Consider the following 27,628-nt stretch of genomic DNA (forward strand, 5'->3'; position numbering starts at 1 on the left):
CAGGAAGAGAGCGCCTATCTTCCTCCTGCGGCGCCGTCCTGGCCCCGCCCCTTCCGAGGACACAAGCCCAGGGCAGGAGGCGGGAAGGCTGACCTGGCTCTTAGGGGGAAGGCCCCTCATGGCCAGGCCCTGGGGTCTCTGATCCCACTTGAAGGCACAGTCACTAAACTCCCTGCGGCACCAGCCGAAGGGGGTCAAGGGGGCCAAGAGCTGGTGGGCGGCTCAGTGTCCCTTTCCCATGGCCCCTGGCTGAGCTCTGGGCACTGGCACCTGCCGGGGGCCCTGTACGCCCACCCTGGGGGGCTCAGCCCCAGCCCTGGTGACCTGACTTCCCCACCAAGGACCCTGGGGTTCAGAGAGCAGAATGGAGTTCCTCAAGGTGAGCTTCCCTGCAAACTGGGGAATGCCTTCTTTAGAAGCCAGCTTGGTGGGGAAGAGCAGAAAGGAGGCCCAGGCCTCGCTCTGGCCTCGCCCCAGAGCCCCAGGCCCCGTAGGATGTCCAGGGACCTGCTGGGAGCTGACCCCAGGCCTCTGCTCACAGTGCTGGGCTGGGGGCCTAAGGGTCACAGGTCAGCCCTGGGCAGCCAAGCCCCTGAAATGCCAGAAAGCTCATCACGTTCTCCCTGAGGCTGAGACTGGCTGCTTCCCAGGGGATCCAGGCCATCGTGGCCACCAGAGTGGACACTAGGGGCCTCCTGGGCAGCCCTCCTGGCTGTGAGGCTTTGCCTCCTGGCCCTGTGGCTCCCACAACCCTGGGCAGACGTGCTTTGAGTTCCAGCTCTTTCTGCCTGCTAGTGTGCAAGCCGGGTAGCCCCTGTTTCCCTCCCTGGAGTGAGGCCTTGTGAGTGTTAAGCATCCAGCACACGGAAGGCAGGCCGCCGAAGTGGGAACAGACCAGGCAGCGTCCTGCATCGCTGGCGTGGGAGGAACTGGGGGTGTGGGGGTGTGAACACACTCCTGAGACCCCCCAGGCCCCCGTGGTGGGTGCAGTGCCCAGAGCCCGCAGACAGGAGCCCTGAGCGTCCTCCCCTCGGGGCGGTCCAGGGCTCCCACTCTATCCCCTCCTGGCCACGTGGGAACCAGTCGGCCCGCCAGGAACATACAGGGCTCAGCTGGTCTGGCGCAGGCAAGGAAGCCCACCGAGAGGAGGGCTGGGAGCAGAAGGGGCTGATGGGAAGCCGGCACCCCTCTCTAGGATGTTCTGGAAGGCTTGTGTGCTGCCAGCTCCAGGCCTCTCCTCTGCGGGGGAAGCCGCCGGGCCTGCGGGGTGGGGGCGGGGGGGGTGAGGCCTGGCCACCGTGGGGTCGCCTGCTGTTGCCCCGCCCACTTCACCAGCACGTGGCTCCATCATGCACAGGGCGTTTTCGGTGTCTGTACCAACTTGATTCAATTACGGGGATGGCGGCAAGGCGAGGGGTGCTCCCCTGGGGGCTGCGAGCGCCCCAGTGCCCGCGGCCGGGGAGAGTGGGCAGCAGTGGGAGGCGCACAGGGGAGAATGCTGACTCTGTTCCTTCAAAACTCCTGTAATTGACTTTTTAAAAAATGACATTAGCATTTAAATGGTCCCGTCGTTACGAGGGTGAAGGTTCACTGGAATATGATCAATTTATCGAGCTCTTCAAATGTTCTTTGATATTTATTTTTTGATGTGTCCCCCGCAGGGCCTTTCTGCTCACATCTGCGATTAGGCTCGGGAGCCGGCGCAGAGAGTCTGCCAAGTCCACCTGCAGAGGGTCTGGCGCTCTTCCGGCAGAGGCGCGCCCGCCGAGCACGCACGCCACGGGCAGGCGCCCCTTCCCGTGTCCGCGGGGCTGCGCGCCTTAGCCATCAGCTGCCGAGCACACCCTGAGGGAGGCCAGGCGGGCCTGGGCTTGGGGCTGTGGCCACACTGGACGCTGACAGCAGGGTGGGTGGGCATGCGTGTCCGGTGGCCAGTGACCTCTCCACGCCTGGGCTGTACCAGAGCAGGGGAGATTTCCACCCAGAGCTTTGTACACGGGGACGAGACACCAGCTGCCAGAGGGTCGCTCTCTGGCCTGGGAATGTTTTGCAGAATTACAGGGATCAGGTGGAAATGTAAAATGACCTACAAGAGGGGCCGCGGAACAATGGGCAGGACGGAGAGCTGCTTTTCCAGCGACACCTGGAAAGGAAATAAGGACATCCAGGTGGCCCGCTGGAGGGAGAGGCTGTGGGGCCAGGCCGGGTGACAGGTGCCCTGAGCTGGGTAGCTGCAGATCTCACAGCCCACAGCCAGCCGGGGTGCCCTGAGTTGGCCTCATGGAGCCTGAAAACCTCACCAGGACACACTCTGGGCTGGCCAGAACTCGGGGGGCCCAGAGTGCCAGCTTCCCTCCCTCCTACACCATCCAAGGCACCTGCACACACCCCAGGTTCTGAGATCTGCAGGCAAGGACAGTGCTGACCGGAGGGACCTGCCAGCATTCAGCTCCCAAAGCCCAGGACCCCTCCGGGAGCATGCCACTCGGGCTCACAGCGGGGAAGGGGCCAGCGTGCAGAGGCCCACGTGCCGCCTAGGGGTGCTGAGCCTCAGTGCGCCCTCCAGGGGCTGCAGACTGGATCCTTGCCCCTCTTTGCTCCTGGGTCTGGGCAGTACGTGGCCTTTCTGTGGCTCACGTGCCGACTTTGAACTTCTCTAGATAAAAGGCCTTTTCCAGGAGCCAAGCAGAGTCCCAGCCGCCAGGGTTGGAACCCGTCGTGTCTCCCATCCTAAGGCTACGAATCCTGCCTCAGGGCCACTGAGGGCCTCTCTGTGGAACCCAAGCTGTGCGCAGAACAAGCTTTTTCCGACCACCCGGGAACACGGGACGACAGACACGCACCTGTCAGCCGTCCCAGCAGGCTCCCCAGGGCTCCTGGGGGCCAGGCGGTGTCGGGGCTGGGGGCTTCATCTCTCAGGCTGGGTTACACGCCCCATCACGGCGGCTGAGTCCGTTCTCCGCAAATTGATTCCCAAGCGTGGGACTCATAAAATCTCAGCCGACAGCACTGACCCCACGCGCCCTGGCAATGCTGGCAGGGCTGCTATAAATCTAAACAGTGTGGGCTGTGCGGTGCCAGGCTTGTCAGCCCAGGGCCCCATTCCGGCGTGGCCCGGAGGTTAGCAGGACCGGCACAGTCTGGAAACGAGGTTCGGGCCACTCCGAGGCAACCACGAATGCGGAACTTGTCTGACAAGGACTTGACGTCCGGGGAAGCTGGAAGGCCTCCTGTGATCTCTGTCCAGGATCCAGTCTAGAATTTCAGGAGAGCCTTGTCACGAGCGCGGGTTGGTTCGTTACCTCGAGGCTTCCCTCCCCCTCAGCCCCCACTCAGCCCGTGCCCCCCACGCCGTCCTGCTGCTGAGCGACCCAGGTGTTCCCCACCCTCAGGAGGAGTCTTCCGTGTGAATCCTGCCCTGGCAAACGGCCCCTCTCCAGGGGCCCTCGGGGCCCCAGCGCTGCCCACATGGCCTGTCTGCCCGGTGAGGCCCTCGTGTGGGGCCGGCACCCACCTGCCTGGTCAGGAAAACCAGGCGGACGCTCCAGGGTGTAACTGTCCCTGCAGTGAGTCACTAGACTGATAAACAAATGGCTTCGAAGGAAAAACAAAATCATACATTTGCCCCCAGGTGGAAAACTGACATTTTAGGAACCAAAGGAAAAAACCCCAAACACCAAACCCCAAATCCTCCGTAAAACATTTAAAGGTGCTGATTGAATGGGGCTGAATGCACAAAGGCAGTTTTGAACCTGGAGAGGAAGCGTTTCGCCCCCACTCTGGAACACGGGTGGGAAAGCCCTCAGGGCCGTTTGCACTGTCCCTGCCGGGGCTCGGTGCCACCACAGAGGAGCCCGGGGACCCCAGCCCCCCCTCCCCGCAGCGCTGCACCGGGTGGGGGGAAAGCCGCCCTGGAGGTGAGCCCCATCCTGTGGTCCCTGAGCCTTCAGATGTGCTTTGGCTCTGGACAGAATTCCGGGCCCCGGGGACACACACTCATCACTTTGGCCTTTTCTTCAACTGCTTTTCTACGAAAGCTGACTTAATAGAACGTCCACGTGCCTGTCTCCCTCCCAGGCCCAGGTAAACACCACCATGTAAATGCTTTGAAAAACGCTCATGCTCCAAGAACCACGTGGTTTATGTTAAAAGTCAGATGGGAGCTGGAAATGCTTGACTCTTTATTTTAAAGGTTCCCAAAAGGCAGATCACGCCTGGGGAACCCGAGGCGTTTGGTGCTGGTTTGCAGGCTCTCGGGGCTGCCAGGCTTTGAAGGAAAGACGTCCCCCGAGCCGGCGATAGAGGGCGCCTTCACCCCAGCTTCCGGGTGGCCTGGTGGCCGCCCCTTCCCCGGGCCTGGGCCCAGGCTCTGCAGGAGGCGGACTGACCACCCCTCGGGTCCCCCCAGGCTGCCGGCTGCCCGCCACATGGAGCAGCTGGGTCCCCCCGGCCGGGACCTGCAAGCTGACGTCTTGAGATGAGCCTGTCCACCAAGCAGAGAGCCGGTGTCCCGGCCGAGTGTCGCCCGCAGAGCTTGAGCTCTGTGCCTCTGGCTGCTGTCGGACTGACGTTCTGGCCCCCCGCCACCCCGTTAGGGCAGTCCCCTCGTGGCAGCTTCTGGGGCCAATGGGCAGCCGTGCCCGGACCACTGGGCCAGACTGCATCCAAGTACAGTCGAGAGGGACCAAGTGAAGCCCTGACCCACGTGTGCAGACGGGCCTCTCCCCTCCGCCCGGCCCCCCCCTCCCCACACGCCGTGCTTCACCGGGTCTAGCAGGGAGGCTCCCAAGCCCCGGGCTGTGCTCACTGAGAGGTGGTCCAGTGCCGAGGGACGCGCAGGAGGGAAGGATGGGAATCACCCCCACGAGCCGCCCCGGTAAGGCTGCACCTTCACCTGGCCCTGAGGGCCCCACCCTGCCACGCTGCAGACGGATGAAACGTGCCCCTCCCTCGGGGCAGTGAAGCCAGGCTTGCCAGGGATCACATACGCGGCAGCGGAAACAGCAACGAGCAAGCTTGTGGCCCGCGGGCCTCCCCGCCCCACGTGGACACAGACCCGCTGGCTTTTCCTGCAGGTGTTTTCCAGACACAAGGCCAGGCTCTGGGGGACCTCGGTGACCTTGTCATTACCAGGCTCCATGGCCACTCAGTTACAGGCCCTCCTCCACCTCGTAGGAGGCAGCCTTTCTCCTCGCGGGGGAACCTCGCGAACAGCCTGCCGTGGCAGGGCTGGCCCAGCCCACGAGGCAGCTCAGGGTCCACACTACCTGGCCTGTCACCGCCCGAGCGCCAGAGCTGGGGACCAGGTCTCTGGGTCAAGGAGCCCGGAGCCTCTGCCCGGCTCACAGATGGCCCCCGAGCTGACCCAGCCGGCAGGCGTCTCCAGGGCAAGTGCCAGAAGCTGGCACTTACGGACCTCTCCATGGAATGTTCACATGCCAAGGCCGGCCCTGAGCACATTCCTCTTCCAGAACATTCTGAGAACTCACAGATCAGCCTGTTTATAGGTAGGAGAGGAGAGCCAAGTTGGAGACTAGTTTCAGATGCTTTCCGTTTGCAAGTCCAAAGGGGCTTCCTCGGTAGAAGAGAGAGCTGGTGGTTCCACGCCAGGACCTGGGACCTGGGACGTGGACAAACGCAGGGCCGACGAAACGCACGTGAGGGAATGATGTTTTTAGACGGCTGAGCGGAAAAGACAGTTAGAAAACGGAGCTCTCTGCCTAAGGCCGCCTCCGAGGGACTCCGGCTACACAGAGGGCGAGAGAGAGACGTAAACCTGGCCCGTGGGAGACTCAGGTCTGCATCTGGAGGGGCCTCTGGACCCCCGGGAGTGTCCTGCTGCAGAGCCTTCGCTGGGTTCACGTTCCCGCAGTGTCCACTCCCTGTCCTGGCTCCATGCATCCATTCAGAAGGTACCCGCCGCGCACCCGCTCTGTGCAGGCCAGGCTCAGGGGCCGGGAACCAGCAGCAAGAGAAAAGGGTGCTGCCATCACAGAGCTATGTCCGCATCACTAGGCTCCCCTCGGGGGACCCTGCACACAGCACGCGTCCTCCCAGAGGGTTTGTGGCTGACTTGGCCGCAGCCCGAGACACCTCCGTCTACCCGGGCTGGGGCAGAGGCAAGCGGCAGGACAGAATGGCGAAGTTCATAGTTGAAGAGGACACCTGGCTACCTGGCAGCACCGTTCTGGCGACCGAACACCAAGCACGCCCAATTCTGCACCCAGTGCCCCCGCCCGCAGCCCGCGCCCAGGGCTGGGCGTCACCGTCCCACTGCACCTTCTCACCAGCTCCGGAGGCAGACGGCATTGTCCCCAAGGCACAGAGGAGGGACTGAGACTTGGAGAGGTCTGAGGACTTGCCCAATATAAAGCCGGCAGGGTGAAGAACTGGGGAAGGTGGGTGGCAGTGTCACCCCTGGCCAGAGCCAGCCTCCCTGCTCTGCTCCCGGGATCGGGGAAGAAGCCACCCGCAGTGACCGCAGCCACGCCTAGAATCCTACCGCTTGCTTCCGGGTGATTCACCCACGTTCTGCCCTAGTCCCTGAGCGACTGCCCTTCCCTTCCGGAGCACTGCGGGAACCGGCCCCGATGGCCCGTGGGCTCTGAGGGCGAGCCCGCCGCCTTGCCTCCTGCTTGGCCCCGGAGCCGGTCCTGCCCAAGCTGTCTTTTTCTTGTTTTTTTTCTTTTCAAAGCTAAACATCTGTTTTTAGGCCTCAGAGAACACTTCAGTTGGTGCCAGGGTGGATTTCCTGAAGGCATAGCCCCTGGTGAGAGCTGGGTGAGCTGTGGGGTTGCACCTGCAGCCTCGAGACAGGTGAGGTGATGGGCGCCCTGGGGTCCCAGCATGGACGCTCCCCGGTGTGGGGCTGGATGGGGACAGTCGGGGCTGGGGAGGGCGACTGGAAGAGAAAACCGTTTCACCTGTGTGGGAGAGACGAGCCTGGCACAGCGCACTTCCCACCCTCCCAGGCCCACCTGCCCAGGTGAGACAGGGAGCCCCTGAGCGGTAGAGACGTCCCCTGAGGAGGTCACCGGTCCTCCAGGCTGTCCAGGAGTGCCGCACCATCGCCACTGACAGCCGTGCAGAAACTGAAACGCACGAACAGAGACGCCAAAGGGCGACTTCCCATAGAAAGAAAGCGAAGAGGTGGGAGGGTACAGCTCACAGTGCTGAGGCACATGCGTAGCACGCACGAGGTCCTGGGTTCAACCCCCGGAGCCTCCTCTAAAAATAAATAAGCCTAATTGCCTCCCTGCCCCCACCAAAAAAAAACTGGGAGGAAAAAAGAAAGAAAGTGTAAGAGGCTGAGGTCACACCACGCCCGAGGCTGGTCCCGGCTCGGGGGCACAGACCCGATGAGCACGTGTGAGCACACGCCCGCACCGCCCTCGCACACACGTGCACACGCACACGCCTGTGCGCACACCCAGCCGCAGACACGTCCAGCCACGGCCAGGCGGCGCTCACTAGCTTCGCGCTGACAGCGGAAGTGAGTCTCCCTGTAACTCGGGTGTTTGTCTTTACGGACTGGCAGGCGCATCGTGTGCAAGTCAGACTTTCTTATTCAGACCACCTTGATTCCCCCCGGTCACCTCACAAGGTGTGTGCGCTGATCGTGACTGGGAGGTAAGTCAGTGTTCCCTTTAAGAGCCTCCGGACTCCACGGGGCTTGGTCCTGACGGGCTCGTGCTCTCCTGGTGACACAGTGGGGAACACACCTGCCCCTCTGTTGCTGCGAGCCTGGCCGTCCTGCCCTGGCGGGCCTCCTGGCTGACATCGCTCGGCGGACCTGCTGGGCATGGGCTGCTTCCCTGCCCCCTCCCCGGGCGCCCCCAGGCCTGACCTCAGCTCCAGACGGAGCATGGGCCTCGGGGTGGGCTCCCCTCTGTAGGGGCCTGGGCAGGGGCCCCCTGCAGCCCCTTCACTCGGCTCTCTCAGGCCTCCTGCAGGACCTACCTCCGCAGCTGCTCTGTTTCCTCGGACAGGAGACCTCCTCTCAGAGACTCTGACTTTCTACTGTCTCTTGTCTCCGCTGGCCAGAGACAGAGCTCTGAATAAAGGGGGCTCCGGCCAGGGCAGGTCAGAAGGAAGCCAGCCCCCAGCCGGGTGCGATGGCAGGGCATGCGGGGGGGGCCTGGCCCCAGGCTTCTGTGCAGGGACAGCTCCCGCCGGCCTGCCTGCAGTCACTTGGGTGGGCACCGAGGCCCGTCCAGCTGGGGCCTCTGAATGCCCTGCCCTTGCCCCTGTCTTGAAGGATCTGACCCTGCCTGCCTGGACCAGCACCCCAAGCCTCATGCTGTTTAGCCGCCACACGGGAGACAAAATTAAGAACTGCCACAGGCAGGACCCCACTAGCAGCCCGCAGAGCGCGGGGCAGCCACTGTGACTCCACGTCTAAGTGGGAGTGGCACTTAGTGGGCCATGGTGACCCAGGTGGCGTTTGGAACCACCGCCTGCACCATGTAGAGCACGGCGGTCCGCAGGCACCGTGCACCCAGGAGGCCCTGCGATGGGCATGAGGCCCCGGCTGCAGCCCGGGGATCACACGGCCAAGTGAGCCGGGCGGGCGGGCCACCCCCTATGGAGCTGTGACCGGATGTCACCGGGGCATCTCGATGCAAGGCCCACCCTCAAGGTCTGCATCCTCAGGGGCGCACAGAACACTGACCCCGGGAGCTTTTCCAAAGGCAACGATGAATCGAACCAATACGTTTCAAGAGCTGCGTCTTAGTTCAGAAAACCTCCGCGGGTCTGAAAGCAGAGGCATGGGAGCTGGAAACTCCCGACACGAGCCGCCCGGGCACCCCCGCCGCGTGGCGGCCGGGCCCCCAGAGCCCTGAGGCGGGACTAGTCAGAGCCCCCCAGGATTCCCTACCCTGGAGGCGGCAGCTGCAGCTGGTCCTGGGGAGACGCTGGGCGCACAGTGTGCTTTCTGGGTGTCACCTCAGCCCCTCGCTGCCGTCAGCCACCCCCCGCCCACCCCGGAGGGGCTGACCTGCTCTGCCTTCTCTCTGTGCGGTCTTTGCAAAGAAAGCAGTTTGCAAGCTGCACCAGCGGCCGCCAGAGTGGCTCTGGGACCGTGAAGCGCAGGGCCGAGGAGGCTGCATTGGGAACCTCCCCCTGCCAAAGGGTCAGAGGCCACTGGGGCCCCACAGCCCAGCTCGTCAGCCCAGAAGGCCTGGCTGTGTCTCAGCTGAGGAGCCTGGGCCTCCCCTGTCCAGACTGGGCCTGAGGGGCAGTGCGGGGCACTTGGGCAGTGCGAGGTGAACAGAGCACGAATGAGATGCAGCCTGAGGCCAGCCCCGGGGCGTGGCTGAGACACAGCCCCAGCTCTCTGGGAGGTGGTCCGCAGGAGGAATTGGGGTGTGAGGGGAGATGCAGTGAGGCCTCGAATGGTTCCCTCTGCCATGAGCTGGGGAACGGGCGGAGGACCAGGCAAGGACCCTAAGGATGGACAGGCCGGCTCTACGGGGGTCGTGGGGCACCTGGATGGAATGGGGGGGAAGTGCCGTGATGACCGAGAGGAACGGGTGTGATCTAGGAAAGTCCCCAGACACACGGTCCCTGAGGTGCCTGGAGTCTGCAACCCCGCACCCCGCTCTGGCCTCGCCCCTTTTTGGATGACAGGATTCCCTGGTCTCCCAGCAAAATTGGTTCCCGTACAGCTCTCAGAAGCTCAGGATTCATGGTCTTAGGAGGGTGTGTGCATGTATGTGAAGCCCCCCCCCCCGGCTCTGGGGACAGCTGTGGACACACCTGGGGTCAATACTCCCGTGTGCCCAGGCCCCGGCATCTGAGATGTTCGGCCCACGCTGTCCCTAGGCCACACCCCCGGGGCATCCGCAGATTCACATCGTAAACCTGTTTTTTTCTCTCTGAGAAGGGAGGTGGGGGCCGGCCGGGACTTCCCTTCCCCATGCTCCTTTGCCTCTGCAGTTCCTCCCTCCCCTGGGGGAGCCACGTGCCTGGCCACGGAGGGGGCCCCACCCAGCGCCCGGTTCCTAGGGTTCACTGAAGCTTCCCAGCCGCCCTCCCGGTGTGCAGGGTGGACGAGGGTGCACCCGTGGGGAGGGGGAGTCTGTGGTGCTGGGCGACGCCCCCGGTGGCACCTGATCCTTGGCAGCCGGCCCAGGGGCTGGAGTGCTGCCCCGACCTCCCCGAGGGCCCAGGACGCGCAGACACATCTGCTTGCCCCTCGCCACCTCGGCTGCAGGCCAGCCCCTCCTGAAGCCCCGTCCTGGCCTGGTTCCTGTCTGTCTGCTGGTCATCGTCCACAGTGACCACAGGCAGCAGGTGACGAATGGCTGGTGTCAAGTCCTGTCACGCCAACGGGGCCCAGAGGAAATGCAAGAGGCTCTCAGAACGGCTTTATTACCAACCTGTGGCCGCAGGGATGATCAATCAAACTGCCCGGCACGGGCAAACACCGGCGAGACGAGAGGCAGATGCCGGCCTGCAGGCCGGGGGTCAGGGCTGGGGCGGGTGAGGGGCGACCTGCGTAGGACGGCGTAACACATGCTGAACTTGACTGCCGTCCAGGCCCCGCTGGCTCACCCGCCCTCCATCCAGGACCAGGCCAGCCTCGGGGCCCTGGCGCGGCGGCCCCGGAGGACGGGAGATGCCACGTCAGCACGGGGGAGGGATGGTTTGGACAGGGGCCTGGGGAGGACTCAGAACCCGGGGCCTTGCTCTGCAATGGCTCTGTTCACAGACCTGGAGCTGGCGGTGGACGTGGGGGCCAGGGCTGAACCTCTGACCCCACTCAGGAGGCCCTGCTGGTTCTCGGACCCCAGCCCTAAGCTTCCTGTAGGCCAGGGACTGGAGATAGCTCTGGGACAGACTTCGAAAGAGTCGGGGTGCTGGCTGGCGTCGGCCTCGTGCGGCCGACTGTGTAAGAGCAGTCCCCAGGGCAGGGCCGGCTGCCGAGTCTCCAGACCCCTGGGGTTGCCCCTTCCTGGACAGCCGGCGCTCCCTCCACTGAAGCGCGGTCTCTGGGCCCTCCCGGGGGTGGCTGCCTGGGCCGAGGGCTCCCATCGTGGGCCAGCTGCAGAGGGCTCCTGGCCGGGAGCTCGGGGCCGGAGGGCGGGCGGGGGCCACCGCTCCTGCCGTCCAGGCCAGGATGAATCAGACCTTTCTTGGGGAAGAGCCTCCCGCACAAGGACGTTTTAGTCAGACATAATTGCAAGGAAAAATAAACCTGCCTTAACAGAAAACAGCTTTCCAGTTGTTTTTCCCCTCCTTGAAGCCTTTTCAACTCCAGGTTCTGGCAAGTCCTGGCTGTGGGTAATTGTCAACACGGTGCGGTGTCCAGAGACCAAAGCCAGCGGAACGGAAACAGGGCTCGCAACCGAGATGGACCCGGGACGTGGCCCCGCAGGCACACGTGCGCTCACGTGTGTGCTCACACCCTCCCCTGTGCCCTGACCGCAGGCCAAAGGGAGCTTTGTCTTGGCTGCGGTGCAGAGGGCTCGGAGCACCTTGGAGGCTCCGATCCTGAACATGGAAGCCGGCGGCCTCCCCGGGTGTGGCTGGATGGCCACTCCGTCTGCGCAGGGCTCTCCAGGTCGGGGAGGCTTCCTGGCTCTGCCTCCCCATTCTCATGTCTCCCCCCATGAAGGTCACCTCGTGTGCTGGAGGAAGGCCTCGGGGTCCTGGCACCCTCATTCCTCAAGGGAACTGGATGGAATTCCCGAGGGACTTGGAAAGAGGGCAGGGCTGGTCCAGCATTGGCTCTGCCGCTGTGTCCAAAACTGACCCCCAACAGAGACGCCCCTGCGTCAGGACAGGGTGATACGGTCACCGTCGGGGCAAGCCCACTGCTGGCACGTCTGACGGCCGCCAGTTTGTGACTGTCCCCCGGATGGGCCCCGCCAGACCCTCCTCCTCCCTGTCTCTGTCATTCTCTAGGGTCCTGTTAGAGGAAGGGGCACGGGGGCGAGAGGCGGCCACCACAGGCAGCTCCTGGAGGGGCTTGGGCCTGGGTCTGCGGGGCTCGGGGGGCAGCACGCCCTCCCACCCTGTCGTCGCTGACGTCCCCTGTTCCTTTCCAGGAACTTGTTGGGGGCCATCAAGCCCACGGCTGACAGGCCGGTGTTATGCACTCGGCTGGGCCCTGGAGAACTCGGTCTCATTTGCCAGGCAGAATTAATGAGGAAAGAAAGACTTAAACGAGATAGTAATTTATGACTTCCACTGGGCCAGACCCCCGTGCATCTCGGTGCATTTCACTGGAAACTGCGCTCCATCTTCCCAAGGAAGCTGAGACCGGCTGTCGAGCGGGTCCTGCGGCCCCCCCACCCCGGCCAGGATGTGTGGGGCCCCACCCTGCTGTCTCTCCGTGGCCAGCTCTCGAGGGACCAGCATCCAGAAACCCCGTTTCCAAATTTCGAGCCAAAAGGAGCCAACTCGCAGCATTCGCGTGCGTCCCGCGCTGTCTGCCCTGCGGCTTCCAGACCCCAGACCCAGGCCCGACGCCGCGCTCTCCCCTCCCTGCCCTCGCTCGCCACCACCGCCCCCCGAAACACAAAGGCGAAGAACGTGATGGGAAAGCCAGCAACGCGGCGGCAAAGCAGACCTTCCCTAATGGCTACCAAACTTGCTGAGTGTCAGTCAGAGTTACTTTGTGCGGAGTCTGTAATAACCCCGCGGCTCGGAGACAAGGCTGGTCGCCGGCAGGGGCCGCCGTGCCGGGGCCTGGAAGGCAGGTGTTACTGTAATTAGCTATTGTTTGACTATCAAAAGTCAGGGCTGATTAAAGCCACTAAGCACAAGTGCACTATTTTATTTCAAAGAATATTATGAACTGCACGCTGGGGCCCTTTCAGAGAGGGCCTTCCTTCCACAGCCGGCTAAGAGCCCATGCCAGCAGCAGTAATCAAACGCAAAATCTGCATAAACCTTCAGGGTTTAATTCAAGCAGAGACCTTTCATTAGAAATACGTTACTTTATGAAATCTGGTCGCCAGCAAGGGGAGAAAAATGTGACTTCTTAAGAAAAGTGAATGATGCCTCTTTAGTGATTAACCCGAGATTAATGGAGGTCCCCACTGCTCGGTCTAAGTCCATTTTATTGCTAATTCATTTAGGTACCATTTCAGATGTGCTGGGTGAAAGTTACCTGCCAGGGCGACAGGTTTTGGCAAGCGACGGTAGCCATTACGGTCAAGTCCCAAACACACATTTTATTAAAGAAGCTTTGAAAAGTGTCTTGGGTTAGTCTTTTTTCCTTTCCTTTCTCTTTGGGGGACTTTTTATTTAATGTGCGCAGTTAGTCGAGCATTTGGACTCTGACTCATTGATGAGACGCGGATGCGACGGCTTCACTCTCAGAGGCTCTTTCCTCCCTCGGTCCCCCCGCCTCGAGTCCGCGGAGTCCACGGTGAGGGGGCTGCGCTCGGGACACACGCTCACCGCGTGCACACGCGTCGCACACCCACCCGTGTGTGCGTATGTACACGGGGCGCACGCGTGTGCACACACGCAGTCACGCAGTCTAGCCCCCCGTACTCACAGGCGACGGCACCCACACACACACACATGCACACTTGGACACACGGACATCAGGGGGCCCTCGGGGCCTCCCGGGCAGGGTCACAATACATGTGGGAATTCCCTTCCCCACTTTTGCTTCCAAAGGCCCCTCCCATGGCAGAGGAACCACTGTTCCTCCGGGCACTGGGGCATCCGGTGGCAACCCAAGGCGGGGCGCCCAGGAGGCAGCGCCCACCCCCAGTGAGCCCCTTCCCCCTGTTTCAGAGGAAATGAGGGTTCGGGTGGGTGAGAACTGGGTGCGGACGTGCTGACCCCTGCCGCCCGCCCCATCACCCGGACTCCTTCCAGCTTCTGGGGAGGGAGCTCTCCCTGTCGTTCCATTTCAGAGGCCTCCCCTCCCACGGCGTGCTGGCCGCCCTCCTGGCAGCGGTGGCCCCCGGCCATGGCTCACCCCTCTCCCCACAAAGACACACTCTGGCTCAGGGGACCATCCTGCCCGAGTCCCAGGGGCTGGAGAGGGCGGGTCAGGGTCTGTGGGGGCTTGGCTCCTGCTCTGATCTCTCCCCCAGATTTGACTGGAGTCTCGGTTTGTATCACGGGATCCAAAGAACACGAGCAACGGGAGCGCTGCTGCCAGCCCCCGACGGTCTGTCCCGTTTGCCGCGAGACTTTCTTTTCCGCAGAAGCAGCAGAGCTTCCCCGGGAGGGGCGCTCCCACTCTGGCTGGGACCCTGAGACCCTGAGGCTTTGCCTGTTCGTGCCGCTCCCTGCAGTTGGTCTCAGGGGGCCACCAGCACCGCCGCTCCCTAGGGCACCTGCCCTCCAGCCCTGGTGCCTGGAGAGCCGCTTCCCCACCTCCAAGCCCCTCCCACTGCCCAGCTGGCTGATGAGGCCCCTGCCCGGCCCGCATGCCTGCGGGCCCTCCCGCGCTCTGCCCTGCCCTGCGCCCAGAGCGGTGGGTCGAGCTGCACCTTCCTGAGTGCTGCTCCCCGTGGCCAGGCCGTTCCCTGCAGCCAGGCCTTCGCATGTTCTGTTCCCGCTTCGGGAACACTCTTCTTCAGACCATAACTGATGGCTCTCCACTCCACCTTTTAGGTCCTGCCCGGACCCTCCGCACCCTGAAGCCTTGGCAGCCCCTGCCCACACCTCCCTGTGCGTGCCAGGTTGCCCCTCTCTGCCCGCAGCCCTGTGAAGCCTGCTCCATCCGCTGACTTAGCGTGACCCCCAGGTGGAGAGGACAGGGCCGCGCAGGCTGTGCAGGCGCACAGAGGTGGGGTCAATGAACAGGCAGGCGGATGGGTGGACACGGGGAGACCCCACCCCACCTTGGACTCAGTCTAGAGGGTGGGGCCACAAAGCCGGTCCCAGGAAGGTGGGGGCCTCACCTCCCGGTGCTGAGCGCGCCCTGTTGACCGATGTCTGTCTCACACCACGTGCGGGGCGCCCTGGGCTGGGGGGAGGGGCACCCTGTCCCTGCAGGTCCAGTGAGGGAGATAAGGCATGGGGAGGGACCCTGACCCTCTCAAAGGAAATGGGAGAGGGGAGGAGGGGCCGTTCCTTGCCCTCAGGGGCCACAGGGCAGGGAGGAGGCCTTGGCCTCGCCCGTCCGCCTGTTCTAGGCCTGGAACGCCGGACCCCCTCATGTTAAGGCAGCAGCCACGCAGCCCCCGGGTAGTGCCTTCCCCACATGCGGGCTTCGCACCACAAGCTTCTGAATCTCCCTCCACTGATGCAAAACTAAGAACATGCAGCCAATAATTAGTTATTCTAAAATCCTCAACTGTGTCCCAGGGAGACACGTGAACATCGGTGGGCCACGAGGAGCCGAGCCCCAGGAGGTAACATGTCCTGAGCCCCTTCCATGAGCCCAGCCCTCCCCCAGCTCCCTGGGGGCAGACACCACATGGATGGAGCTCCCAGGGGAGACCAACATCTCGGGCCGCCTGAGGCCGGCTACGCACACACCCAGGGGAGAGCCCCCCGCCTCGGCCGCTGGGGTTTTATTCCCGAGTCCTGAGAACTGCAAGTGTCAATGGGCCCAGCCCCTGATCGGAGCGCAGTGGGCCCTTCGTGCACAGACCCCAACAGCTCAGGCCTCCTGCAGGCTGGCCCTGCAGACACAAGCTGGCGACGGGATCGGCGACGGGATCCTGGACCACAGAAACTCGCTTCCCAGAGAATCTGCCCTGAATGAAGCTGTGAATCAGATTCCCCAGGGTTGGAGCACTTCCCGGGCACTGGCCGTCTTTGGAAGCTTCCAGAAGCTGCTTCTTCCTGCAGCCCACAAGGGCAATGTGTCCCAACTTGGCCAGCCCTGGTCACACGGGTCACACGGAGCTGCTGGGCACACGGGGGCACCTCTGGGCTGGGGGCTGGTCTCATTACACGGGGCCACAGCCATCACATGACTGGGGCAGAAGGTGATGACTGGTCCAGCCTGTTCAGCCCGTGAGACAGGGAGTTGGGGGGTGGAGTGTGTGCGGAGAGGTCTGAGGAGGCTTGGGGTGGGCAGGTCTAGGGGGCAGAGGACAGGAGGTGCTGGGAACCCCTAGGACTCCTGAGGACTCGTGGCTGGGCCACTTCCTTCTGCCCAAGGGCAGCGATGGGCAGACCCAGGCCAAGGCGAAGCCAGGCTCGCTCGGCCTTGGAGGCAGGAGTACCCTTTCCCTGGCACGCAGGTCCACCTCCAGCTGACCGTGACGGGCAGTCTGGCCCCAGCACCGGAGCTGAGAGACACAGGCCAGGTTCTGTGCAGTCCCGGTCGGCGGTTCCGCCTGCTGGCCTCCGTCTCCAGCCCGTTCTGTGGGTGGTGAAGTGATTTATGGCCCCAGGCTGTTCCGCGCCCGGGGCTTCCTGGCAGCAGGAGCTGAGCCTGTCCGGCCCCGGCTGGCGGTGGGGCCTGGGTGCCCATGCCTCTCGCTGCTGCAGCTCCCGGGGGCTCCCGTTTTGTGGTCATTCTTGCAGTTGGTCGGCAGTGACTGGAGAGTGAATTCTTTGCCCTAGACTTCCGGCGGTCGCCGTTCTCCAAGCCCACGCGCTGTCGGGGTGTCTCGTGCCGGTGCCTCCAGGGCCCAGAGGAGCCCTCCCACTGGGGGTGCGGCTGGGGGAGGCAGTCTCCACAACCTGGGGGACACTTTCAGCTCCTGGCACGGAAGGATTGGCTCTTTGAGTCTGACCTTGCGATTTTCAGGACCCCAGAGGGGCCTGGCTGCCCGGCCGCTGCCCGGCGGGGCTGGCAGGGCTGGAGGGACTGCCGGGCAGGCAGCAAGGCCACGCAGTCGCCTCCCCTAGGCCCACGGCTCAAGCCCCCCTGCCCACCACCAGCTGCTCCGCTCCCTTGCGCCGTCTCGAAGCCTGTCCCAAACTTGCACTTAGTGCTTCTGTTTCCTGCCTAAAAAGTGAGAATCAGGCCGAAGACCCCGTCTCTGAGATCCCATCTCCGAAGCGTCTAGCAGAGCCCGATGGGCCTGGTGGCCGGGAAAAGCTGCTGGTGGGTGGGGGCCTTCAGTGGGTCATAGGGCCTCTGCTCCTCGCAGGGCGGCCTCCAGCACCAGGACGTTTGCACGTCTACAGGAGGTCCCAGTAGCGTAGTTTCCCTCCAGCAGGAGGCAATGCCCCCGGCTGGCCAGCCTCCTGCTGGAACCGGGGTGAAGCTAGAGATGGAAGCAGGGCTGAGATGGACCTGGAGGGTGGAGTCTCCACTCCCGCTGGGGAGGCTGAGGGCCTGGACCAGGTCATCGCTGATGGCCCTGCACCTTCCGCGCCCTTGAAATATTAGTGTTCCAGTGGCCTGGTGGGCTTTTGGGCCAGGGTTGGAGGTGAAAGGCCCACCTTGGAGGCCCCATGGCGCCCACATTCTCCCTCCACCCTGTTCGTCGTCTTCAGGAAGGTGAGCCGTGTGGAGGCTGTGGTTCTGCTGCGGGCTACGGATGGATCTTCCGTTCCTTCAGGTTGACTTTGGCAGTGAAGGGAGGGGCCCTCTTTGACCGGCCCCAGGTCATCAGAGCCTCAGGGCCACCCGCCTGCCAGGGCTGTCCCCCCCGCCCCGAGCCGCACATCCCTGGTGGGGCTCCCTCCCCTCCACAGCCCTCCCTCCGCTGGTACCCCACCTAACAGTTCTCTTTTAAATGAACGTGTTAATTCTCTTGACTCTGCTGTAATTTCTCCCCATAGTCCATTAATTAAGGGGTCACGATCCGAGAGCATGTTTACCCAATAAGCTTTCTTTTTTAATTATCCTAATTGCTTGGAGATTGACAAAGACTCCGCTCTTCTCCCTCCCTGGTGGATTAGCTGAGGACAGACACGTTTGCACACGTGCGCCCCACCCGACACTCGCTGAGGGGCTGGGCCTGCGTCCACAGTGGGGTCAGGGGCCCCAGGTGGCCCGCTCCCGCCCAGGCCGCCGGAACCCGCGGCCAAGGGGCTGGCGGGCTCGCACCCGGGGCCTGCTCCCCGCGTGATCGCACATGTGTGAGAAGGGGAGCCTTGGTGGATGACGGTTTGAGGGCCTGGGGTCCGGACCAGCAGGGGTATGGGTGCTGGCTGGGTGGGTGCTAGAGGCGGGGCCAGTCAGCCCGCTGTCACGTCGTCCGTGAGCCGCAGGCAGACCTGGCCCCTGGCTGAGCAGGACCTGAACCGACGGCTTGGCCTCCTTGTAGGGCTTGCTTAGAACCGGCGTCAAGGTCCTTCATCCTACGAGTGAGTGGGGCTTCCTGCGGGCCAGGCCGGGCCTCACCTCCACACCCCCTCCTCACTGACGGAGGGGCTGGTACCCTGCTCCGCCCCGTCTACAAAAGGGGTAACAGCAGCTCCGGTCGCCCAGGGGTCAGTGGGGTGGGTGGCCCTTCAGCCACTCTGAGAAGCCCGTTCTCATCCCGAGCAGCTCTAAGTCAAAAGCACGTGGACAGCAGACTGCAAAATGGGGCGGCCGCCGGGGAGACAGTCTGGTGGTTCCCCCAAAAGTTACACCAACTCACACAGGGCCCAGCAGGTCGACTCCCAGGAATTTGCCGGAGAGGACTGAAAACGGGCTCAGACAGACACCGGAACGCACACGTTCACGGCCGCTCCCGTCACAGCAGCAAAGGTGCAGCAGAGGTGCCCTCCGTGGCCCGGCGGGGAGGACAGTGGTCCATCCGCGCAGTGGGATACTGCTCGGCCCCAGAAAGGAATGCGGGACTGACACAGGCCACGAGGTGGGTGAGCCTCGGAAACACGGCCGGGCGTGAAAGCACACAGACACGAGGGCACAGGTGCGACTCCATTTAGACGAAGCGTCTGGAACCGGCAAACGCGGATGGAGACAGAGGCAGGTCCGTGCCGTGGGCGGCGGGGAGGGGGCTGCTGGGGACACAGGTCTCCTTGAGGCTCACGAAAATGCCCGGAACCAGGTAGAGGTGGTGCCCGCACATCCTCACGAGCGTAATAAATGCCAGGAAATTGTTCACTTTAAAATAATTAATTTGCATATTTTGTAAATTTCATCTCAACCAAAAAGAGAAGGGGAGATGGCAGCCCACTCGCAGTCCAATCCCTCACTTCTCTCCAAAGGGGGCTGCCCGGTTCCCGCGGAGGCCCCGGGGTGGGGGGTGGAGATCGGCCCAGTCCGCTGAGGGAAGCGGGAGGGACGGGAGGAGGGGCGCCGCGCACCGTGCCTGAGGTCGGTCGGGGGTGGGGGTGCTGCCGTCCTCTCCGGGCGTCCGGCTGGGCCGGGCAGGCCCGCTCCTTCCCTGCAAGTTTACGTCTCTTTAATAAAGATTAAGATGTCAGAGGGCCAGCCTTGCACAAAATCCCACTTTTATTAAGTTCTCATTACCAGCTGAAGGGCGAAGCCCGTTTCTGAGCTTCTGAAGCAGCAAGAAGAAAATCATTATTAAATACGCGTTTATGGCGACCGGAGCTCGTGGTGGTTCTTGCTGACTAAGCCAATGGGCCGCAGGCCTCCGTGGCTGGACTCGAGGCGATGGGGCCTGGTGGAAAGAGGGACCAGGTGGCCTGACCTGGGCTTGGCCCATGGGCGCGGGGGCAGCGGGGGAGGCCAGGGCTTGGCTGGCTGGGCCGAGCAGGCTCAGCGCGAGGGTGAGCAGAGGGCCTGGGTCCTGGCCAGACACGGGTCTTGGGGGCCTCATCGGCACAGACTGCACGGTGCGTCCCTCCAGCTGGGGTTTCTGTCCTCTCCCCATCACCCACCCGCAGCTCCCACCCCTGCCTCCAGGAAGAACTCCACCATCCGCTGCTCCGGGCGGCCCCCAGGGCAAGGCTTCGGGGCAAGGTGTCACAGAGCCGCTGTCATTCCAGGGGCCCCCAGACCAGAAGCGGGCCCTGCTGACTTCACCCCCTCCTCCCCTTCCCAGGACCTCAGCGGGGCCCCCTGGACCACAGGTCCTGCACCTGTCTTCTCCTCCTGGGAACCTGGGCGGGGCCGGCTTTCCTCCCTCCACGGAACGCTCCCTCCATCCTGGGCAGGCCCTCCTGGGACCAGACCCCATGCCTCTCTGCCCCATCAGGCCGCTGGCCAGCGAGCCCAGCAGCTCTCAGCCCCACCTGATGCGACACCCCTTCAGCTCCCATCCCACTTTCCACTCCGACCTGCTTCCTCACCCCCTCGCCCTGCACCTTGCTCCGGCCAGGCCGGGGGTCAGCTCACAAGGTCCCCAGGCTACAGTCGGCTCTGCCCCGCCTTCCCCATCACCCTCCGCACTCCACACGCGCCTGGGTTCTGCCGGCCTCTCCTCCCCGCTGGTCTCAGCTCCAGGGCTGCAGGGCTCCCCACCAGCCCCGTCCATGCCGGTACTCCCTGGGGGCCACCCCAGCCCCAGGGTCCCTGCCCTCAGAGATCACATCCAACTGCCCACCAGACGCCCTCTGGGATGTCGACGGCACATCTCGGATGTCAGGTGGACCAAGGCGACACCCCCTCCACCCGCCCCGCTCCCACTCCTGCCCTGGCTTGCCCGCTCCTGGCACCCCAAAGCTGCACCAGCCCCCTTGCATTCATGTGCCGACGCCTCTCCCCCCAAAATACCCCAGACACACGGCTTTCGTCATCTCCCTGCCCCTCCCTTGGCCCCCTGCACGCCTGCCCCTCTGAGTGCCCTGACTCACGGGTGCACTGGACCTCCAGCCCTCTCCTTGCACTTTGGGGTCCTCGAGCTGCTGTCGCTCCACCTGGAACGCTCTCAGCTCTGCCCTCCCAGGTCACTCCTTGGCCTCCGGGACCTCTCCAACGCCGCCCCCCAGAGGCTTCACGGACACCCCAGCTACGCCCGGGTCACACGGCTCCTGCTTGCTGTCTCTGCGGCCAGCGCTTCTGGTCACTGGTTACTGCCCACGTTCTCATGGCTTTGAATTTGGGTTTTGTTGGCCTCTGCAATGGCGTTGCGGGCTGGATGTTTATGTTCCCCCAGAATACATATGCCGAAGCCCTCACCCCCGCTGTGGTGGCGTTTGGAGGTGGGGCCTTTGGGAGGTGATCGGGGTCGGGTGAGGTCAGGCGGGTGGGGCCCAGATGAGATCAGCGTCCTGACGAGGGAACAGAGAGCTTGGTCCCCGCCCGCCCCCCACCCCGTGCCACATGAGGACTCAGAGAAGACGGCTGCCTATGAGCCAAGAAGAGAGGCCTCACTGGGCACAGACTCCTGGACGTCCAGCCTCCAAAACTGCTGGAGCGAAATGTCTGTTGTCTGAGCCACCTGGTTGGCGGCACCTCTGTTAGAACATCCCGAGCAGAACAAGGTGGACAGGAGGGGGCGCCACGGGGCGGGGGCGGACAGGTCACAGCTGAGGGGCCGCCGCGGCAGGCGGGCGACCTCCAGCTCAGCCACTTGGGAGCTCTGGGCAAAGTCCTGACCGCCTGGTGCCTGGAACCCCCGTCTGCAGAGCAGAGTCACCTGCCCTGGGGCGGGAATCGGTTCAGGACAACAGCAGGAAGCGCGTGCTGGGGTCGTGCAGGGATGGTGTGGGTGCAGAGGAGGCCCCAGCAGACGGTCCCCTGAACCCGCAAATGAAGGAACAGATGCTGCCCCCCGCCGGCCTCTGCCGTCTGACCAGCGCCCACTTCTCCAAAGGATGTTGGCGACTTCTCCCTGTTTCTTATTTAAGGAGTTGCCTCCTTCACCACCAGTCTTGTCCAGGCAGCCTTTCTGAGGAGTGAAGCCTGAGGTTTGCCAGGGAAGTGGCTGCCACCCGGAGGGAACATGAGCCGTGTCTGCCGGGCACCGTGGGGGGACACACGGGCACCTTGGGGGTCTCGGAGCGCGTTCTGCAACGGGTGGAAGTGCTGGGACCCACCGTGGGCTGTGCTCTGGCTGGTTTTTCTGGGGGCTCCATGGGTGGGAGCCGGGGCAGGTGGCTCAAGCCCAAGGGACAGAGGCCCAGTGGCCAGGTGGCAGCCACGCTCTGAGACTGCCGTCCACGGGCCGGCTGGCGCCCAGGGCGGTGGGAACAGCTTTCCCACTGTCCGACAGGTGGTCCCGTCTGGCCTGGAGGCCCCGCAGGAGAGCAGCGTTCCCAGCATACCTGGGATTGTCCCGGAATTCCAGCCTGAACCTCGTTCTCCCACCCCCAGGACAAGGCCAGCAGCAAAGCGCGGGGGGAGGAGAGACCGGGCCTCAGATGCCATCAGATCATCATGCTGGTCCAGGTTCTCGGACTGGCCTTCGCCTCCCTGGGCCTTTGATGCAACTGAAAACCAGACAGAAGACGCTCCAGTGCCTGGAGACACACCCAGGGGGAGCTCAGGGGACACCCCCAGGGGCCGAGCGAGGCCAGGCTCCACGGGGACGGTCGAGTCCAGAGGTGGAGCGGGTGCTGACCAAGGCTGAGCAGAGGCCGCGCCCAGAGGAGCCGCTGTGCCGGCCAGGCCCCTATGGCCTGGGGGGCGTCCTGCTGTAGACAGAGCCAGTTGCATCCCCCACCCTGCATGGGCAGGTGGGCTCCTCCGGGACAGAGGCTCATTCTCAAGGAGGGCAGAGGGCGTCACCCGGCGGCCGCCCGGAGAGTGTGGACGACTCCACGCTGCCGTTGACGGGGGACCAGCCCAGCACACACTCCTGCTGTCTGCTGCTGTCACTTCGGTCACTTTAGGGCTTCACTGCATTGCTTCCCCCGCAAAGAGCTCTGTGTGTGCTGAGGGCTTGTCTCTGTGGGTTCTCTGCAAGCCCTACACCCTCCTCCTTCCTCAGGACCCTCGGCAGGGGGCGCCTTCATCTCCGGTGTGGCGGACGAGGTGGCCGGATGCAGGTGGGGACACCGGGGAGGCTCCGTCCCAGACTTCCGGGTCCTCATCGCCACCGTGGTTCTGTCCAGACCCTGTAAGACGCGGCTCCTCCTGGCTGGCTCTGCCTCGTTGGAAGCCATCAAGTCACCCGCGGGTGCTGACCCTGGGTTCCCTCGTGCTAAGTGAGGGAGTCCCGGGACTTCCAGGTCCAGGCACCCGTCACATCGGCGCCGCCCGCTGATGGAGCAAACAGACCCTGGTCTGTCGAGGAGCCTCATGACGTGTTGCTAAGAGCGCGGAGCCAGATGACCCGGGTTTAGACCCCGGCTCTAACCTCAGAGCTGTGCAGAGCTGCGTCGGTTACTGACCCTCTCTGTGCCTCGTTCCCTCAGCTGCAGAATGGGCTCCTGCTTGTGCGTTGGCCCCGTAGCCAGCCTTCTGCAGCAGGTGTAAGTGTCTGAAGAAGCACCAGCCCAACACCCGCTCACACTTTCAGTCTTTCCCTGGAAAACAGCGCGCACGGGAGCAAGCCTTCCATTCAGCCTGGGGCAGGCAGGCAGGCGGCTTGGAAAGGAAAAGGGGTAGAGGGTGTGCACGTTATCCCATGTCGTCCTGCCGCCTCATGGCCCAGAGCAGCAGCCCGACAGGCTCCCTTTAACCAAGAAGCCAAGGAAGCTGCAGCCCTGACCCACCGCCCGCTGAGCAAACCCGCCCCTTGGGGACGTTTCTGAGCTGGGACTGGAGTGGCTGAGAAGGAAAGGCCAGCTCTCCCAGGCTGCCTCGTCAACGGGGGTGGCCAGGCTGTCACAGCCCCAAGCCTCTGCGTGTCACCTGCAGAGGCAGACGCGTCACCTGGGAGTCTGGCTCCAGGGGCGCCCGAGCAGGTCCCCCCACCAGGCGCGGAGTGTGGGTGGGCGGGGGCTGTCCTGTGTGCCGTCCCCGCCCGGCCGGCACTCAATAGCCGGCGCTCGGGGCCCTGTTTACCAGGGCGGGAGAGAGGGCCTCTCGCTGCTGAGCAAACAGACTTTCCAAAGGCCTCTGCTTTCTCACCCGTCCAGCTTTCCAAACCCACATTATGAATTGGCGGGCTTATCAGAAGGGCCGTCTGGCAGTTAAAAGATGTTTCCACGCATTGTGCGGCTGCATGGAAACCAAGTCATGTCAGCCCCAAGGACAAAGGAACCCAAGGGTTTGAAACGCAAAAATATTTTGACCCGGCTACATCATTTTTCAAAGGAAAAAAGTAATTCACGGCTCACAATTCACTTGCTATCTCGCAGGAAGTCCTGTATTTCTTATTAACTCCCCGAGGCCCGCTCCTCCGGGTGAGAGGTCAGCGCCGAGGGCCGGCGTGTGAGGGGCATTTACGGCTTCTCTTTCCGTCTCTTCCTGTTGTTTTTTCTTTTAGTGCCGGCTCCTGTTTGCGAGGTACTCGCCACCGAGCTGCTCCGTGCCTTATCTCCAGGGTCCTTCCAGACCAGGAACTCAAGCCGGGCACAGGGTGTTTGCCCTGCATTGCCAGGTCGGAAACCAGGGCCCCGAGAGGGTAAGTGACTTGCCCCGGGTCACACCCACTGACGGCGGAGCCAGAACCGGAGATCCTGCGGTCTGATCCCTCTGGGGATGTCCTCTCCAGGGCTCTTGGGTTCCCTCGTGGAATGATGGTGCCTGGTGGGACCGCAGGGGCTCATCACCAGCACCATCATCATTATCATCGTCAGCGTCATCACCATCACTGTTACGTCCATCAGCATCATCACCACGACAACCATCCTCATCACAAGCACCACCATCCTCACCTCCATCACCATCATGTCCATCACCTTTGTCATCCTCACCACCACCATCACCATCATGTCCATCACCACCTTCCCAATTGCCATCACTATCCTCTTCTCCATCTCCTTCATCTTCACCATCATCTCCATCAGCATCATCACCATGACAACCATCCTCATCACAAGCACCACCATCCTCACTTCCATCACCACCATCACCATCGTCTCCATCACCTTCATCTTCACCGTCACAAACATCTGCATCACAGTCACCATTGTCATCATCTCCATCACCACCATCATCTCCATCACCATCTCCCTGGTCTCGCTCTGAGCCCTGTGCAGGTGCCAGGTGCTATTTTAAGTGTGCTTTGCCCACAGCAACTCATACAATCACTAACCACAACTTTGGGGCAGGAACTATTATCATCTCCATTTTATAGATGAGGAAATTGAGGTGCTGAGAAGATAATGAAGTCCTCTGACAGAGTCCTTTGCCTTTCAAGAAGTTTTCCTGCCACTAAATCCACACCCGACCCCAGCTCCTATTAAGCGCTGTAGACAGCCCTTCCTGTGGCCGCTGGAGCGGCGTGGAGGAGGCTGGGCAGAGAGGCAGCCTGTGGGGTCAGGCTGAGCAAAGTCCCCGACAGCCTCTGAAGCCTTGTTTGGGGGCCCGGCTCCCAGAAGCACAGGAAGGGGGACAGCTCAGGAAGTGCCCCCGAGGCAGGGCAGGGCAGGCCCGGCTCATACAGCCAAGGCTGTCTCTTCCTGTAGGAACAGCAGACAGTTTCCCCAGAGCACGCCATGTAGAAGAGGGGCGGCGACACAGACTCCCCTCCTGCCGTGTCGTCGGGGCTCCTGAGGAGGCGCACGACGTGTCACGTGGGGAAACCGGGGGCCCAGAGAGGGGCGAGGGCTTCGAGGGGGATGGCAGCGACACTTCGGGGGCCCAAAGGTGATTATGAAAGAAGAGCCACGGGTGTTTAATAAGGAAGCGGGGTGAGGGGCACACGAGTAGCGCCTGCTGCGCGAACGGGAGGGAAGACCGGACGCGGCAGGACGACCCGTGAGACCAACCGGAGCCGCGGCGGGAGCCAGCCCCGGCGGGGGCGGGGGCGCACCTGGCGCCTGGCTCGGGGGTCACACGCTTGCCATCCAGACGCCAAGGCAGGTGGGCAGCCCCAGAGGGTGAGCCGCGGGCTGACCTGCAAAATGTCTTGCTCCCCCAGCCCTGGGCTTTCTGCGGGAGCAGGTTCGCCAGGCACCGTCTGAGTGACCTGAGGTGGGTGGGAGCACCTGTCTGAGCCCCAGGGAAGATGAGCAGCTGTCTGGCGGGGCGGCTATGAGGCCCCTGAACTCTCCAGCTGAGACCGAAGCGCACGGGACACAGCAGTCTGTCTCCTGAGTCTCCCTGAGTCCTGGCCCCAGAGTGGCCCGACTTTGTTTATGAAAAATACAGTCGCTGTGCCCTGGGCACAGGCCTGTCCTCCTCGCCCACGAGGCACCTGGCACTGAGCCCCGTCCTGGGACCCGCCGGTCAGCACCGCCCCGCACCCTCCTCCTGGGGGAGCTTCGAGAGACACAGGCCTCCACTGGGGCCGGTCCTGCCTCCCGGAAGCTGCACATGGGCAGACCCGGGACAAAGATGCCCATCGGCCCCCGTGTGGCCGCCAATCCAGACCTTCCCGAGAGCAAACTTGATGTTTTTCTCCACCTTCCTGGTTCCCTTTTATTCTGCCTCTGCACTTCTCGTCCAAAACAGAAACACAAAGGGAGGAAATCTATTCAAAATTCCTCCTCCTCCTCGTTTCATTTTTGCAGCTCTCCAGGGTGCCCACGTTTCAGACTCTCTTCCGATAATTATCTGCCCTTTTGGGGCCTCGGTAACCCAGAGCCTGGGGTTGGGGCAGCAAGAAGAAAGCTTCGGCCTGGCGACGGCACCCGGGGCGTCCCCGTCACACTGAGAGCCACGGGCACCCCGGCCCCGTGCGCCCGGCGCGAGTCTGAGAAGTGGATTTTTATTATTGTTATTATTTTGTCTCTGACTCTCTCTACTCTCAGCTGATCCATGATGAACACCACATCAGACTCTTTTTATGCGATCATTTTCCATCCCTGGCAACGCAAACATTTCTGTGGCTAATACTCTGAATCTTGGCCATTGCTGAGAAATAACAGAGGCAAGGTTCCCACGTGAAATAATAAGTCTTGCCTTTTATGACTTAATTTATCAACCCTCTACTGGAGAAACATCTCGCTAACGGGGTGGAAGACCCCCTCGGCCAACACGGCCCCGGCTGATGGAAGAGGGTGCCGGCTAGAAGGACACATCTTGTTAGCGCAGGAACGCCGGTGCTGAAGGAGGAAGTATCATTCATTCAAAGAAGGAAATATTTGTTGAGAAAACAGTGCGCTCACACCAAATCTGTTAGGTTAAGAATCCGACTCTTTCTGGCCCAAATCGATTCGTTTTCCTCACAATTTCCCCGTCTACGATATGGGACGCAGAGGAGGAGCTGCCCAGAAAAAGGGCCCCTTAGAATCACTGACCCGCGGGGACGGGGCCAAGCCCGTGTGACAGGATGGGGCACTTCTGCCCGAAATGAGCAGAGCAAACAGCACAAGGGCCCTTGGAGGCTTGCCTGCCACCAGGAGCAACATCTGACCTGGAACGTTGCAGTTGGGCGTCTCCAGGGAAACGGGGGCACCGAGAACAAAGGCTGCAGGCCATCCACGCAGGAGACCGAGTCTCAGGACATGAACCGTGGGGGCAGAGACCTGGCGGGACTCAGCCTTGTGTCTCCAGCACCTGGGGCAGCGTCCTGCACACAGTAGGCGCTTGGTAAATATTTGTTAACTGGTGAGTGAGTGAATGAAGGGTGTTTTAAGACTACGCAGGACCAGACAAAGCACCAGGCATTCCCTAAACGCATCAGTCAGGGAGAGCGAGGTTGTGCTCCAGTAACAAACGGCTCCAAAACGCAGAGGCCTGACCAAAGCGGCGTTTCTCCTGCACGCCCAGTGCGACTCGCGGGGCGGCTCCGCGTAATCACCTCGGCATCTACCCGGGACCTTCTGGCTGCCGTGTCCGAGGGCAGAGAGCGCTGGAGAAGCAACCCACGTCTCTCACAGCCAC

At 62.8% G+C, this 27,628-nt stretch overlaps 1 protein-coding gene across 6 annotated transcripts in view; it reads right to left on the reverse strand.

Moving 5' to 3' along the window:
• PRDM16 (PR/SET domain 16) overlaps positions 1 to 27,628 on the reverse strand; it is a 309,339-nt gene that overhangs the window by 117,766 nt on the left and 163,945 nt on the right. The window lies entirely within an intron of this gene.

The sequence above is a fragment of the Camelus bactrianus genome, chromosome 13 (assembly GCF_048773025.1).
Source record: "Camelus bactrianus isolate YW-2024 breed Bactrian camel chromosome 13, ASM4877302v1, whole genome shotgun sequence".
In the NCBI taxonomy this organism is placed as follows: domain Eukaryota; kingdom Metazoa; phylum Chordata; class Mammalia; order Artiodactyla; family Camelidae; genus Camelus; species Camelus bactrianus.